The following is a 17,642-nucleotide window of genomic DNA, read 5'->3' as shown; positions in this document are numbered from 1 at the left end:
TTCCATTTTGTCTTCATTTTGGTTGGCCTGTCTTTTTATTTTCATTGTTAATATTTTTAATCTTATTTGTTTATGGACTTTTATTATCTTTGCTATATAACTACTTATTTGTTATTCATTTTGGTTAAAACATTTTTTTTTTAAGATTCGCTCTATTTATTCATGAAAGACACACACACAGAGAGAGAGAGAGAGAGGAAGAGACACAGGCAGAGGGAGAAGCAGGCTCCATGCAGGGAGCCCAACATGGGACTCGATCCCAGGTCTCCAGGATCATGCCCTGGGCTGAAGGTCGGTGCTAAACCACTGAGCCACCTGGGCTGCCCTGGTTAAAACATTTTTTTTGACTGATTGCCTGGAGCCAGGTTGAGGGGAAAGGATTAACTGCAAAAGAACAAGAGGAACCTTTTGGGATGATGTACTATATCTTAGTTGTGGTGAGGCTTACATGAGTTTGTATATTTGTCAAAACTCTTCAAACTATACACTTAAACTGGCTAAATTATATATAAATGATACCTCCATAAAGTTGGGGGAGGGGAATTAGAAAAAAATCCTTAACACATAGAACAATTAAGGTTTGTGTATTTCATTGTATGCAAATTTTATACATCAAAAGAAAACCCTAGCAAATATTGAATTCTAATTAACAATTTACATACTGAAATATTTAGGGGATATGTTGCCTTCAAGTTCTTTTGAAATGCATTAAAAATATAAAATGAATTAATGGATGGATAAAGGGAAAGGTAGATATGACAAAACAAATGTTTTATCATTTATATAAATGATAGATGTTGATATAATAATTGTTAATTGTAGGTCTAAGTAGGAGTATATGACTGTTTTGCAAAAACTTTCATAATAAATATATATAATAAAAATATATCCTGAACACCTAAGTTGCTATATAGTATACTAAAATTTCTTATAAGACTTTACTGCTTTAGGCAGAATTATAAGATCACCCTCAAGATTCCTAGCCCCTGACATACCCTCATCTTCTTCCATTTATTCAATCAAACAGGAATCTAGTTGCTTTGAGAAGGGACTTTGTAGATGTAATTAGCATCTCAAATCAGGTAAGTTTCAGAAAGGGAAATTATCCTCAGTGAGGCTAGTCCCTTTTCAGGCTCTTTCTGGCTCCAGTATTGATTGGTCCAGTTGTTATGCAATATAATGAGGACTCATTGTTCTGCTTCACCATTTTTGGTATATTGGCTTGATCTTGTAAGAGGATTAAAGTAGAAGACATACTAGAGCAAACTCAGTTTCCCTCTCCTCTCTTTTCTCCTTGTCTCCTACCTCTTTTCTTCTTTCAGTCTTTATATATTTAGTTACTTCCCTCTCTCTCCTGAAGGTTAACTAATAATAATATGTAACAATAATTATAATAACTTATAAAAGCAGCTCTCAAAAGCATCCTTCTTGGAATTCCCCAATGATCTCAAGCAAGAGGCATTAAAGAAGAAGGTGAGAGGGAGAATGAGAATCTCCAATCAGTCCAGTGAATACTGCTACCTGACCAAATCCACCAGACCCATGCCTCTTCTTCTCAGCCCATAAAACTATAATCCCACTTTGACTTGTGAAGTCAGCCACTCTTCAGATGCTCCCTCATGCTCATCAGATGAATAAAGAGTCTGAACTCTATTTGAGTCACTTAAACTTTTTTTTTCACTGATACTGTTTAGGCTTATCACTTTATAGCTGCAAGATGGTTGCCACATTTTCTGGAAGGGCATGAAGTAACAATGTATAAGGACAGAGGATGTTTTCCTCCTGTGTTTATTTTAAGGAAGAAACTTTATCTGAGAGACTGAGTCATACTTCTCCCTCAGATCCCAGTGGCCAAGACTGAATCACATTCTGAAGTCCTACTTCAATGGAAGCTAGCAAGGTGACTATTCAATATTTTTAGCTGCTCTGTTGGGAGGTAAGTAAACAAGAAAGAAATCCTGAGGATAGGAGGAAGGGCTGTAAGGTATGTAGCCAGAAGTGCACAGCGCCACATTTTTCCAAAATGTTATTGAATATGTCATATCATTTCAAGTTAGTATGTTCAATTTTTCAAGTGCACAGACACAATTCTATGACACTCTTTCCTAATATTTTGATTGCAATTAGAGGAGTTTTCAAGTAAAACCAAACTATTTCAACATACTTTAAATAAGAGATTATTTTCCTGTTTGAAAATCGGCTTGAAGAAAGGCTCTTCATAAGAAATTTAAATGCTGGCATACAGCTGCTTGAGCAAAATAATCAGCATCAATACAAACAGAACATGTTATCAAAAGTGAAACAAAATGGTTAACTTGTACATTAATATCATTAACAGTAAGGGCCATGTGCTAGCCCTGAAACCAAACTAGGAAACCAGAACAGTCTCCCCCTTTGTGTCTTCTATTGTTTGAGGATGTGTTTCTGTTCAGGTCAATATGCATCATAGGTACCTTGCTAGTGAAATAAGCAGTGTTGCTAAGCAACAGGTGAAAAAATGATGTTAGAGAAAGCCATCTCTTTAAAGCAATAGCTGACAAGAGAGCGGTTGCTAAGTGTCATTTAACATACATGAAAATTGAACCTTGTGATCGTCTGCAGTTCAGTGTGTCAAGCTGCTCTGCACTGCTAACATTTTTAAAGTTGAATGAAAGGTAATCAAGAGGATGAAATGTGGACCCTTCCATCATGCTGTAGGTAGCTCCGAGAGGACAGCCGATCAATGATTCCCACATGTTGACGTATTCTGAGATGTAAGTTGCCAATCAGTAATCACATTATTGGTTTCTCCCCCCAGTGTCGCCTCTTCCTGTTTCTTCTTTTGGCTCATATTTGAAAAACATGTATCTGATAAAGAACTGGTATTTGGAATATATAAAGAACTCACAGAACTGAAGAAGGAAACAACCCAATTTAAAAATAGGCAAAAGATTTTAATAAATATTTCACCGAAGAAGATTAAAACTTTAAAAGTAGATGGCAAATAAATATATGAAAAGAAGTGCAACATCAATAATTAGAGAAATCCAAACTGAAACCATAGTGACATACCTCTTCACATCTATAGCAATGGCTAAATAAACCAAAACAAAACAGTCAAAAAACTCCAAACCTGAAAGTACCAAAAATTGCTGAAGGTATAGAGTAACTGTAACTTTCATACATTTTGGTAGAATGTAAAATGGTACCATCACTAGGGAAACCAGTTTGGGAGTTTTCCTATAAAGTTAAACATACACTTAACAAACAACTCAGTAATTCTGCTCCCAGATATTACTCAAAAGAAATAAAATTTTATGTCCTCCCAAGGACATGCGTGTAAATATTTCTAACTGGTTTTATTCTTAACATTCCAAAAAATGGAAATACTTCAAATATCTATCAACTGCTACGTGGAAAAACAAACTCATAAATGCATACAACAGAATCCTACTCAGAAACTCAAAAGAACACATCATCAATATTTGCAACAATATAGATGAATCTCCAATGCATTGTACCAAATGTAAAAAAGCCCCCCGCCCCCGCAAAAAAATCCTCATATTATATACTTCATGGCAGTGGCAGTTTGGAAAAGTCAAAACCGCAAGAGACAGAAAACCAATCAATAGTTGCCAGGTACTGAGAGTGAAGGGAAGTGATTGTCTAAAAGGGGGATGAGAGAGCTTTCAGTGGTGATAGAAGTGTTCTATATGTTGATTGTGATGGTGATTATGTGACTGTGTATTTTTTCAAAATCCATAAACACTACACTTCAAAAGGATGAATTTACTTACTGCAACGATATTATACCTTAATAATTCTGACTTCTGACTCCATAAAATGACAACAAGAACAAAACTCAGTTACTTAAAATCATTTACTCTCACAAATCTGTAGGTCATCGGGGAGATTTTGCCTCAGGTTGATATTACTAAGAGGGTTCTGCTCCTTATTGCTCTCTCTCGGGACCATTGGGCTGTCTGGGGCATGATTCTTCTTGTGCATTCATAAGGTTTTCCAACATCTCACTGACTAAATAAAACACTTGGTGAGCCCAAAATCAAGAAGAGATCAAACTACTGAAACTCCACTCTGCCCTGTATCTTCCTATCCCTGAAAGAGTAGAGAATTAAATCCAATTCAAAAATACTGTACTACTCAAAACAGGTTGGTCATGCACAATTTTAAGGAGCTTTTGGTGAATCAGGGTTATGGAAAATTAGAGGAAGGTGACATTAGCTACTTCCCACAAACACCTCAGCAGGTTATAATGAAAGCAAATTTCAGAACAAATTTTACCACATACCAACATTTATGGAATGAATATGATTTAGAAGAAGGAACAAAATGGTTACATAACCTGTTCTGTCAGTTTGATAAATGCCCATTTTTCTCTCTCTCTTTTTGGATACTGATCTGATCTTGCACTAATAGTTGAGGCAAATATAACTATATTCTAGATGCAAAATTCTATGCACTGAAAGGCAGCTTATAATTATCGTGAGCCAACCAAAATCCTCCATGCCAATAGATGGAGAAAGAATTCTTTCAGAATCGAAGTCTTTAGCACCCTTCTCAAGCACGTAAGCTATCAGGTTTGCTAAGTGCATATATCCTACTCAATTAATGTGGAGAGTGTGTCTAAAATGTTTGAGCTAATCTTCTTATCTTTATTTTCACTGTTTTCATCAATGAGATCCCATTTCTAACATTCATTATGCGAATTAGCAAACCACTAACTAATTTCAGCTGTAAATCCCTGTATCAAAAATTCAATTGTTGAGTGCCTTAAATAATGCAGTACATGTACTTCAGAAGTAGCTGCTTCTAAAATGGAGCTGTTCTGATTAAAAAGGATAAGTGACAATGCCAAAGATGTGAATCCTTGATTGCAGCAATTGACAGCACCTAATATGTAGATTGCCTGACACTAATTAATACGTATAAAATACCACAGTGACTATGCCGCAGTATTTAAAACAAATTGCCCAGGGGAAATGTTTAAGTGTTTATGGCAACATTATTCAAAAATATCTATATGCCCAAAGGAGAGTGGGTAAATAAAATTATGCAATATTCCAATAATAGAATACTACAAAACAAGAAATATACATAAAAACATTGATGAATTCCACAAATGTTATGTTGAGTGAAATAAACCAGACATAAGAGAGTAAACACTACTTCTCTGGTTCCACTTCTAGAGAGTTCAAAAATTGGCAAAGCTAATGTATGGTGATAAACCTTCTCCCCCTTGCGGTCAGGCTGGAGTAGTATTGATCCCAACAAGAATGAGAAAACTTGCAGGGTGTTGGAGACTTTCTCTATCTGAATGGGACAGACTGCATTAAGGGTGTATACATATGTAAAAAATCATTAAGCAATAGACTAATGATCTGTGCCCTATATGCACCTCATTGTATACATTTTATACCTTAACTGAAACATGAGAAACCCAAAAGTTTTTAAAGTAAACTATAACCATAATATTGGTATAAAACCTCATTCTAGTTTCAGTGGACCTAAATATGGGCAGCAAATTATTATTTACTGTGAATGGTAAATGAGAAAGAGAAGTATCTAATTATTACTTCAGAACTACACTCTGGAATTCACAGGAATTCTGGAAAGTTGTTCTCATCATCCATGCACCAAGACTCCTATTCACTTCTGCCTCATGCTTGGACTCATTTCTCTCTGATGACCTGTAAGTACCAATATAGATGTAGACCTCTTGGTAGCTATACCTCCATCCCCAAACCTCTTCCCTATTAGAATTGGTTACTTCAAACTCTGTGTTCTTGTAGTGATTTTTCTTAAATTTGACAGGCTAATTATTTTATGTGAGATAATTTTTCTCATAGTGCTTCCTCCCTCAAAAGATTTATGGAGGTCTAGAATTGTGTCCGATGTGGCATTTTTATTACCAGAAACAAAGAATGCCTGCACGTAACAGGACCTGTTTGTATGTATTTAAAGGAGTAATTTCCTCTCACACTTTCAGAAGCTCACAGAAAGGGTCTTCAAGGTTATGAGTCCACCCTCTAGGATCTATGGTGAGGAAGAACTGAGCTTTACCCTGGTTATCAACATTTTCATTGTACCAGGGTAGGAGTCAATAGGCTATTTCTTTGACTGTAGTGGATCTGTGCAATTTTTGGTTTTACTGTTACTGTCTAACATCAGACAAGCTTCATCAACTGCCTGAAGAACAGCAAGGACCTTCTAATTAGTTTCTCTGTATCTGGTTTATCCCCAATTCCCCGACTCCTCATAAGCTCTACAAACCACTTTTTTTTAATCCTTTTTTTTTTAATTTTTAAAGATTATTTATTTATTTATTCATAGAGATGCAGAGAGAGAGAGAGAGAGGCAGAGACACAGGCAGAGGGAGAAGGAGGTTCCATGAAGGGAGCCCGACGTGGGACTCGATACAGGGTCTCCAGGATCGTGCCCTGGGCTGCAGGCCTCGCCAAACCGCTGGGCCACAGGGGCTGCCCTACAAACCACTTTTAACCACAACAGACCAAAGGATCTTTCCATAGTGCTAGCTGAGCATCCTGGCCTAAGTGACCTTCCTTTTTATTCTCAGAACTGTGCTCATAATAACATAAATTCTTGTTTGCACATCTATCATCAGCAATACACCATAATTCAGGTGAAGGACTTTGTTTTCCTTAATTTTCTTTACCTAGCACCTAGGACAGGCTAATATAGAGTAGGTGCTCATGAATTAAATAAATGAATAAATAAAAAGCCTTTATATATTCCATATACAATCAGTCCCACTGATCAGAAGATCTTTACAGAAAAGTCTGCTCTTTAGTATATGTGTGTGTATATGTATAAAATATTTTCCATGTATTAAAACATATATGTAATTGGATCTGAACTTTTCATTTGTTAGTAAAATTTTACCAATTATTTCTGTGTCACTTTGTATTCAGAGTTTGTTCTTCTAAATATATTAGAAACTTTGGGGGGGGGGATAATTTATCTATTGTGCCTTGTTACATATTCTTATATACATATCATGCTTAGTAAAATACTATATTCAATAATCACATATAACTGTGATAATTACTATAACTTAACAAAAGCTTACTTTTGTTCCAAATTTGACCAATTGCTGTTAAAGTTTAATTTACAAAATTAAATGTAAAGTTCCATAAAACAGCAGAAGTTTATACCTACTATGTGCAGCCCCTTCTAATCTACCAGGTGATTCCCCAAAGCCCCACACAGACCCAAAATAGGACATACAAAATGTCATCTTTTCCCACAAGGATCTCATAATTTAAAGAAGAAAACAGCCAACCACAAAGTGATTTAATATGGAGGAGTGGACATCTGGGTGTCATGTTCTCATTTCCATGCTAGTGGATTGTTTGATGGTTGATTTAGCACAGAGGTTGAAACTACATTGAGACTGTGAATGACTCTCCTTATAAACAAGAAAATGAAAATGGAATATGATGAAGTTGATTTGTAGAAAGAAACAACTATTCTTATAAGTTAAAATTTTTCCATGGCACATGTAATTCAATACCAAAACCCAGGTAAGAGTAATGAAATGTTTGCAAAGCACATTGAGTTACTTGAAAATAAGGATTGCATGACCATAAGGCATGATGAAGAACACAAAAACACCAGAAAAGGTATTTCTAAAATCTAATTTCAGGAAAAATACTGTTCTTTCATTATCTTAATGAAACTTGAGTAGCCCCTGTGATCTCAGTGCCAAGCCAGCTTTTTCCAAAAATGAAATGTTTCTTTGCCTTAGCTGTATTCTTCAAAATGATTTGGGAGAGGGCAAGTTAGTCAGTAACTTATCACTACAGAGGAAGAAAAGGAGAAGCCACAGAATGTCCTGACTGAAAGAAATGGATGAGATAGCATCTTCTTAAACATTTTCTACTTATAAAAGAAACATTTCATAGTATATGTCAAACAACAGATAAAAGTTTGGAAACAAAAATAACATTTAGTTCCTCAAAAATAGCCATAGATCTTTGATCAAATTCTACAGCAACCATTCCACAGAATTTTGTTAGAATTGTGCTTCATTTAGAATTGCACATTTGCTGTCATATATTTTCACATACCCAACACATAACACATACACATTTTAAAAGCAGGGAATTCACTCTGAATAATGCCTCCCTTCTCATCCTTTTGCTTTGACATTTCAATTTCTGGGTGATTTCCAAAACAGAAAATGTTTATTTGGCTCTGCCAAGAGACACAAATAGTTAAAGTAAAGAGCACCTAACTACTTTTCAATAGTAAGCAGGGTTCGTTAGCAAGTATTGTCTTGCTTAATCTCCTTGGGCTTGGAGGTACACGTCTGCCAATAACCCCAATGCACCTCTTACCTTTGAGGATCCTTAAATACTCTGGTGCAACCAAGGCAGTTGTCCGGTCATTCTATCTCAAGGTCAGAAGCAAACATTGACGTAAAACTAAATCATTTCCAAATGTTATCCTTGGTTACTCAGAAATGCAACAACAAAACTTCACTTAAACTGGTCTTTCATCACAGGTGATACACTTTAAGAATGTGAAAGTATGTAGCATTGAGGCCACATAAATAGGATCAGTGCATCAGAACCCTGGGTGAGAGAATCCTCACTCAGTAACCTTCCTTTGGGTAAATCTACACAGAATGTCTGTGAGCCTTTCTTTCTCTGCATCACCCTTTTAATGGTTTGCCTCTCCCATCATCTATTTTGGGGCTCAGAACCTCAAGATCTAAACCTACCAGAACTCAGAGGTTGAGTGGGAGCTGTTAGTTTCATTATTATTAGCTCCAGCATTTCTTTCCTGGGCAAACCTGGGCAAATTACTTACCTTCTCTGTGTCTCAATTTCCTTATTGGCAAACTAAGAATTGCACATATAGGTGTATAAGCAGTGGTTAACAGTACAGGTGCTGAGCTAAACTGCTTGAATTTATATCCTGGCTCTGGTATTTACTAGTTCAGTTACTGTGAATAAGTTGCTTAACCTCTGGGTGCTTTAAAAATTTTTCCCCATGTGTATGATAGATCATAGCGATCTTTATGAAATAGAAATATTTCAAATATTTCATTAATCTGTAAATGTTAAACATACCAGGAGTAGTTGATAAATATTAACTATTATTATCATTATTGTTATTTTTGTTGGAATTTCTGAGGGGACTGCCAAAAAACAGAGTTATTTATCCATAACTTATTAAAAAGATTCAAAATGAAACAGAGTAAACATAGAGGGCAAAATATTATCTTTCTTACTGGCTTTTGGCTTGAACTGTAGAATTATGCTGATTTACATTCCCTCTCGCCTTGCCCCATAGCAGCGTCCATGTGAGGCAGCCCCAGAAGACATGGAAGGATTTATGCTCTCAGTAGTGCTTTGGCTACTTTCGAGAGAAAGAAGAGAGTGCAGCTGAAGAAAGACAGCCCAGTTACTCTCCCCAGAGGCAGAATATGGAAAGAGGGGAGGAGAAACCCTCAGTTGGAATGCTTCAGTTCCATTCACAGGCAGGAAACCAGAGGAGGAAGTTTTCCCAAATAACATTCCCATCATCATCTACCACCCCTAGCACCAAGGATGTGCTCTTTTTAGAGGCATCCAGAACAGGGCTCTTACCTCTTCCTCTAAATATTTTTTTTTCTTTTTGATATCCATGTGTATTAATTAAAAACTATGGAGTTTAAATGTTTCTGTCCCTTAGCCATGTGTCAAATCCCTTTTTATCATGTATGCTTGCCAGCAGAAACTGGATTGGGGGTTTTATGGCATCATTTAAAAATAATTATTTCACATATGGTTACTGTCTTTCTTATGTCAGGCAAACAATTTGCCTTCTGCACTGCTGAAATAGGGATGTGGTCATAAATAGGAGTTCAGGCTGTTGGGAAAAAGGCTTTGCACTCACTGTGTTAACAAATGCCATGGATAGAGTTCACTTTGAGAGAGAAATAGTAAAACCAGTATGGAACATCTGAAACATGACAATGTAGATCAAAAGAAAGGGACATTCACTAGCAATGAAAATCTAAAAATAAGTTAGGATAACAATTCCATTTACAATAGCATCCAAAAGAACAAAACACTTAGGAAAAATTGAATAAAAGGAGTGCAAGTCAAGCTCATGGAAAATTATAAAATATCAGAAGAAATTAAAGAAGAGCTAACTAAATGGAAAGATACGTTATGGCTATGGATTGAAACATTGAATTTTTTTTTTAAGATGGCAATACTCACCAAATTATCTATAGGTTAAACACAATTATCAAAATCCTAGTTTTTTTTTTAACAGAAATTGAACAGCTAAACCCAAGATTCACATGGAAATTAAGGAACCCAGAATAGCCAAAACAATATTTAAAAAGATGATCAAATTGAAAGGACTCATAATGCTAAATTGTGAAGCTTGTTATAAAGCTACAATAACAAAGACAGTATGTTCTGGCATAAGGGTAGACAAAGAGATCAATGGAATAGAACTGAAAGCCCAAAAGTAAGCCCTTACATTGTGGTCAATTATTTTTTAACAAAGTTATTAAGAAGATTTAACAGGAAAGAAGTAGCCTTTTCAGAAACTAGTTCTGGAACAATTTGCTATCCACATGTGAAAAGTTGAATTTGGACAAGACAAATAACCCAATTAAATATGGGTAAAAGATTTGAATAGATATCTCTCCAAAGAAGATATACAAATGGCCAATAAGCACTTGAAAAGATGCTGCATCATTATCCAGGAAATGCGAATTGAAACCTGATAAGGGGCACCAGAATAAAGGTCTCCTTCAGCTCAGGTCTGATCTCAAGGCCCTGGTATCCAGCCCTGTGTCAGGCTCCTCACTTAGCAAGGAGTCTTCTTCTCCCTCTTCCTCTGCCCAGATGCCCTTGCTCATTCTCTCTTTCTCTCTCTCAAATAAATAAATAAAATATTTTTTTAAAAACCCATAATAAGATGCCATTTCTTACCAACTAGGATAGCTATAATCAAAAAGTGTTCTTGTTATCTAACAAGAATATGGAAGAAATGGAACTCTCATACATTGCTGTGAGAAAGGAAAGGGTTCAGCCACTTTGGAAAACAGTTTAGTAGTTTCTTAAAACGTTAAATATTGAGTTGCTGTATGACCCAGCAAAATGTTGGTTCATACAAATAAACATATGGGAATATTTGCAGCAATATTATTTAAAATAACTAAAACCTAGAAACAATCCAAATGTTCATCAACTAGATAAAGAATATTTGTTCATCAACTAGATAAACAATATTTGAATATCTATAGGATGGAATGATATTTGGTAATAAAAAAGAACAAAGTATTTGTGCATGCTAAAACATGGATGAACCTCAAAAACAGTATGCTTAGTGAAAGAAGTCAGACACAAAAGAACACAAATTGTATTATTCCATTTATATAAAATGTCCAAAAAGGCAAATATATATATATATATATATATATATATATATATATATATAGAGAGAGAGAGAGAGAGAGAGAGAGAGAGAGAGAGAAAGTAGATTAGTATTTTTATAGGACTGTGAGTAGGAATGGGGAATGATTGGAGTATGAAATCTCTTTGTGGAGTGATGAAAATATTCCAGAATATGGTAGTGTTTGTAAAACTCTTTACATACAATAAAATTCATTGAATTGTGCAGTTAAAAGAACTTTATGGTATATAAATTGTGTCTTATTCAAGCTGTTCCAAAAAAGAAAAGAACATTTTTTTCTGGACTAAGAGTGAAGCATTCTCTTAAAAAATATATCCTACATGTTTCACATTTGCTAAGTGATTATAAAGCAATGTCATATTTAGGATTTAAATTAATCTTTACAATTTCATAAAGTGGAAATTTTTATTTCTGTTTCACAGAAGAAACCGACTCAGAGAAGTCCATTTATCCACCATGATTTTACAGTAGATGGGGAACAACAAATCCAAATGCAATGTTTGTATTTTTAATTCCAAATAATCCACTATTTTGTTATTGAAGTTGTTGCACTACAGATTGTCTCAAGTATGTTCAAGGGCTCAAATGCAGTAGAAGTTTATTTCTTCCCCATGAGAGATTTCAAAGCAAGCATCCCTAGTCAAGAATTAGGAGATCCAGACTCCTTTCATTTTGTGGCTCAACCATTTTCTAGGACTTCATCATCATCTCATTTACTGGCAACAGAGGAAAGAGGGCATGGAGGGTTTTTTTAAAAAAAGACTTTTCCTTGGAAGACACACTTTATCTCCTCACATTCTGTTGGCTAGAATTTCAGTCATACTTAAATGCAAGGGTAGCTAGAAGTGTAGACTGATTGTGGATCCTGAAAGAAGAGGTGAATGGATTTTGGTGAACAGCTAGCAATCTCTGCCACAGAAATGTAACCTTTAAGAAAAAGTGTTACTTGTGATCTGAAATGGCAAGTTTAAAGTCAAACTTGTCAAATGCATTCTCATATCCTTGTAGAATTAACTAAGGATATTATTTTTCTATAAAGAAGCAATCAGAAAAAAACCTAAACCTTCACTCTGAGTTTCTAACTTTGCTTATTAAGAACACAATACAAATCATGTTCCTTTTTTTAATTGCCTGGGTAACCAGGAATTATATGGTTCTAAGTTGACAGTGTTCAAGCATTGACTGAATCATCACTTAATCGGTTCATACTTCAGTTCTGTCATTTATTGCTATGCAATTTGGACATGTTATTTAATACTTCTGAATTTCAGATTCTCCATCTGCAGAAATGGAATAATAGACCTAACCTGTCAAGGGTTATCAGAAAAAATGAACATACCTAGAACATTAGCTGATGTGTCAGACACTTCACAAGTATTATTTTATCATTAGCTTTACCCTATAAGGTCCTTTTAAACACTGTTAGTCTATGGTTTGGTGATGAAAGACCTAAAACAATTTAATTTCTTTTATTTCTTCAGTGTATTCTTTTTCAGACACATTTTACTAAGATGCATAGCAATAATAATAATATATGCTTTCCTTCTTCTCACTCCTCCCCTCCTGAGTAATTAACTCAATGTGTATTTCGTTCTGCACATTCCAAAACGATAGTTTTTAATCATATCAAGTCCAAAAAAAAAAAAAAGAAAAAAAAGTCACATATGAGTCTTGCTGAAAAGACTGACAAATGATCATGTGAACACAACTTTTCCATTAAGATAGTTCTCCGGCTGGTAGATATGGGCACTCTTTCTGAGTTTCTCATAGTTTGCAGACAGGTTCTCTCCTTTATTTCATGATGCAAGAAAGGAAGAGTATATTAGCTTTCTATGCTACAGCTTTCACTTGCTTCACCTTTCTCCCAAGAAAAATGTCAGAAGAAATCTTTACTTTCTATTGAATAAATTGACAGGAGCAGAGGTAATGAAATGCAGCTTCCTTTTAGAAAAGGAGAGATGATAATAGATATCTCTGGAAAAGTTTTCCTTTCTTTTGTTTTAATTTGGTTTTCTAAAAATTCTTTTTGTTTTGTTTTTTAATATTTTATTTAAATTCAATTTTTGAACATATAGTATAATATTCTGGGGGTTATCCCATCAAGTGCCCTCCTTAGTGCCGTCACCCAGCTACTTTATCCTCCCATCCACCTCCCCTTCTGCAACCCTTTGATTGTTTCCCAGAGTTAGGAGTCTCTCATGGTTTGTCTTTCTCTCTAATTTTTCCCCACTCAGTTTCCCTCCTTTCCCTTATAATCCCTTTCACTATTTCTTGTATTCCACAAATGAGCCGGCCATGGCTGCCACCAGCTGTCCTCATGACTACCTTCAAGTGCCTGGCTCTGTTGTGAGAAGCTCTTGATGTTCTTTGGGATCGTGGAATGAGGAGGGAGGTATAATCTCTTGCCCAGGCATAGCCTTACCCTACACTTCCCCAGTGTGCCATCCATCCCTCCACCTCCAGCTCATTGTCTCTTTCCTCTAGGCTCTTCATGTTCAAATAAGCAGACTTCAAGGGATATTGAAGATGGCATAACCCTCACCACCTAAACTGATACATACTCCAGTTACCAAAGATCCACTGTCTTTGCAAGTCTATGTGGTAGGAATGCAGGTCATTCCCAGACACTACTTCTCTTAACTAAAATCTCTCCTATTGTATAGACTTCAGCAGCATCAAAAGTGTCCACCAGCATTGTGACCCCACAATTTTCTGATTGAGTTGCACCTAAATTTTCTCACTTAGCACAGGTAAGAGAGCCCTAATTCCTTGGAAGGGGAAATAAGTCAAATGCCATTCTTTCTTACTCCTGGTGAGGAAAGCAGGAAAGAGATCGTTCCCACATTAAAAAAATCTCTCTCCAGGAAGACAAAGATTTCCTCTGGCCCTGCTGATAACCCATCTTTAGAGAGCAGGGAAGACATGATTAAAGAAAAGTGTTTCCATATAGGTTTTGTAATTTTGCAGTGGGCATGCTAGCTAGGGACATTTGAAATAGCATGTAGCACCTTTTTTCTTTTGCCTCCTTAGATTAATTATGCTTATGACCCTCAATCAAATGGACTCAAAGTCAAGGGGGAACATAAGAATCCCTGTGTTGATATCTCAGTATTACCATGGACACTTAGTATTTTACCACATTTTCCCTAACCTGAATTTGTCATCTTATAAAGGGCAGTACAGTCCATATAGTCATCTAAGTTAGAGGTTAAACGCTTAAGGAAGATGGAAGTTAAATAAATTAATGCATCAGCAAATACAATTAAAATGAGGTCTATCAACAGGATCAGGTGTTAGGAGACATAGAATAGTGGTACCTACTTAGCCTGAGATGAAAGGAGAGTCCCTGAGGAAGTGGCATTTGATCTGAGCATGGAGTTAATAAGGCAAGTGGACTAAAGGAGGAGAACTCTGAGATCTTAGGCAGGCAGCCAACACCATGACAATGAATGTAAAGAAAACCAAAGAGACAAGTAAGAAGTGAAGAGAGGACTTTGAGATAAAACTCTAGAGATGGGAAGGGAATCATAAGATCTACTTGGCCCTATTGAGGCTTTTGGACTGTAATCAAAGAACAATAGGATTCTATCAAGGTGTCAACAATGCCCTCAAGCAGGAAAGTGACATGGTAAAGTTTGCTTTTCAAGGAGCTCACTGTGGCCAATGTGTCAGTGTCAGTAAAGGTTTAAGAGGAGAGTAAAAATCAAAGTAAGGTGACCAGTGAGTAGGCTATAATAGCAATTATTAACTTAATTAATAACAATTAGAACAAGAAATTAAAATTCATTCTAATAAAATTGTCTATGTTCTATTTATTGTACCAATACCATGGGCTATTTGGAACACAACTATAAAAGTATACATAATACTGAATTTATTTTACTTCTTCAATCAAGAAATATTTTTCATATTACTATGTAGCAAGCATTATGCAGAAAATCACTAAAGTAAATGACTATAAGGTTCTGCTTGGGAAAAAAGGTCTTAGGTTACTGAAAGACTTAGACATGTACAAAACTAATTGAAAAATAATGCGACTATCTTGACAAAATAAGTAATTGATATGGGAGAGAGTGAAGAAAGAGTAATATTGATCCATCTTTCATACCTTTCATTGGTAAAATCTTTTTGAAAAATAAATCAACAATGGGATTTTTCCATTATGGTACATTTTTACAGGAAAGATTATTCTTTGCATACTATGGTTATCATTTGCTGGTTCCATGGTGGTTGCTAGGGATGAGGATTATGTAAGGGAGGAGCATGAGTTCACATGTACATGAGTAGTCATTTTGTGAGGTGTCTGTTCCACTTCTTTATAAAGCTAATGTTGTTCACTTTAATAGGTCATGAATAAAATAAAACATTCTACAACTGCTATTAAAACTTGAAGACTGCCCTTTTCATAAAGATTTATTTATATATTTTTATCTAGTGGGCAGAGTTAAATCATATAAACATAAATGTTTTTAAATATAATTTGTTATTTACACTTATCTCTGCCTTCTAAGATAGGAGAGTACGTAGACAGAAAAGTAGCCTGGATAGAGAGCCCTAGAGTATCCTAACACAGAGGGGAAGCCATGAAGAATGTCAGAGGAAGAGCCATGAAGAGCAGAAAGGTAGTAGGAAAATCAAGAGAACATAATGTTCTTGAAACCAAGAGAAGAAAATGTTCCCAGAAGGAGGAATTGGTAAACAGAGTCAGATGGTGCTAAAAAGTGAAGATGAAAAAGAGTAATGACTGCTGCTTGCCAATGTGTCCATGGCAAAGACACATTGTGATACTGGGAAGAAGAGCCAGTATGAATGGTGACTAGTGCGAACTGACCTAATCAAAGAGGTGAAGAAGTGGAGAGCCTATTGGAAAAGTGTTCAAAAAATTTCCTGTAAATGTGGAATGGAGAAAAATGAAGCCAAAGAGAGAAATGGTATGAGAGAGCATTTTCCCCCAAAAAAGAGGTTCAAAAACATATTTGTAAAGAAACGATAAGGAAGAAGATAAAGGGAAGTAGAGGGGGAGGAGGAGATAGGAAACATTTATTAACTACTTACTATGCCCTGGGCACTATTCTGAGAATTTTACAGGCATTAATTAATATCATCCTAATTACATCCTACTATCCTATGATGTACATAATATTAATAACACATTTTGTAGACGATGAAACTGAAAGAGAAATTTGGCAAATGATCTACAAAGCTATTAGTTCAGCTACTTGGTCTACACAGCTAGAAATAAGGGAAGCAATGCTCAATCAAGGCAGGTTCTACCTAGAGCCCACCCCTGAGCCACTATGTTATATCCTTTTGTAGAAAAGGGGGAAAGTGGATCATTCAAGAAAGAGAGAATACCAAACTGCTGACAGAAAGTTTAATCAATTAAAATCTTTGCAGAAGTGACTAAGCAAAAGATACAGGGCATCAGTCATGAGGTTGCCCTGTAGGGTGAGCAAGGTTCCCATATTTTACAGGAACCCAAGAGCTAGTAGAGAAAATATGCTGAAATGCAGGTAGGATTGTAGATAGAAAACAAAGAATTTCGGATCAATTTTTTTCAATACAAATTTAGAACATAATTGAAGAGAGAGGAGGAGTGGGGAGTGATGTGTTAGGGAGAAGAGAGTAGAAGAAAATGACATAGTATCATTGCCTTCTTAAAGATAACTTTACTACAAGATATCCGATCCTCAATGGAGAATATATAGAGATAATAAAAACAAGAATAAAATAATTATTTCTAATCCAGCCATCCGGAGAAAACCACTACTAATTTTCATTTTTATTTCCATGTATTTTATTATAACTGAACGGTGCAAAGGTTTTTGTAACCTGCCTTCCTTGTGTAACAATGACTGTTTTCTCTTGCCAATAAGTATCTTTCACTATTCTTCTAAGTATCCTTCTTTCATTAATAAAGCTGTTCCATTGTGCTGGTGTACATTATTCAGTCAATTCAGTTCTGGGTGTTTAGATTCTTTCCAGTCTTTTGCTATTAGAAACAGTGAAACAGTGAACATCTTTATAGGTAAAGAGCAATGATCCTTTTGATAATGGGAAAGTGAACATACTAGGAAGTGTAATAGGATTTTTTGACTCAATAATGCATGCACTTAAGTTTATGATCATGAATTTTAAAAATATTTTACGTATTTATTTGAGAGAGAGAGAGAGCAAGCACAAGTAAGGGTGAAAGACAG

The 17,642-nt window shown here is 35.6% G+C and overlaps 2 long non-coding RNA genes across 2 annotated transcripts in view; one reads left to right on the top strand and one right to left on the bottom strand.

Moving 5' to 3' along the window:
• The window catches only part of LOC144297008 (uncharacterized), a 91,465-nt gene that overhangs the window by 47,248 nt on the left and 26,575 nt on the right, over positions 1 to 17,642 (bottom strand). The gene's annotated exons all lie outside the window — the stretch shown is intronic.
• Positions 1 to 17,642, top strand: part of LOC144297009 (uncharacterized) — a 79,501-nt gene that overhangs the window by 53,736 nt on the left and 8,123 nt on the right. The window contains exon 2 of the long non-coding RNA XR_013364018.1: positions 1,842 to 1,936. This is a non-coding gene — a long non-coding RNA (uncharacterized LOC144297009). The remainder of the gene's footprint in view (positions 1 to 1,841; positions 1,937 to 17,642) is intronic.

This window comes from Canis aureus, chromosome 25 (assembly GCF_053574225.1).
Source record: "Canis aureus isolate CA01 chromosome 25, VMU_Caureus_v.1.0, whole genome shotgun sequence".
Classification (NCBI taxonomy): Eukaryota; Metazoa; Chordata; class Mammalia; order Carnivora; family Canidae; genus Canis; species Canis aureus.
Note: the sequence above shows the minus strand (reverse complement) of the source record. Positions and strands in the feature narration are given on the sequence as shown.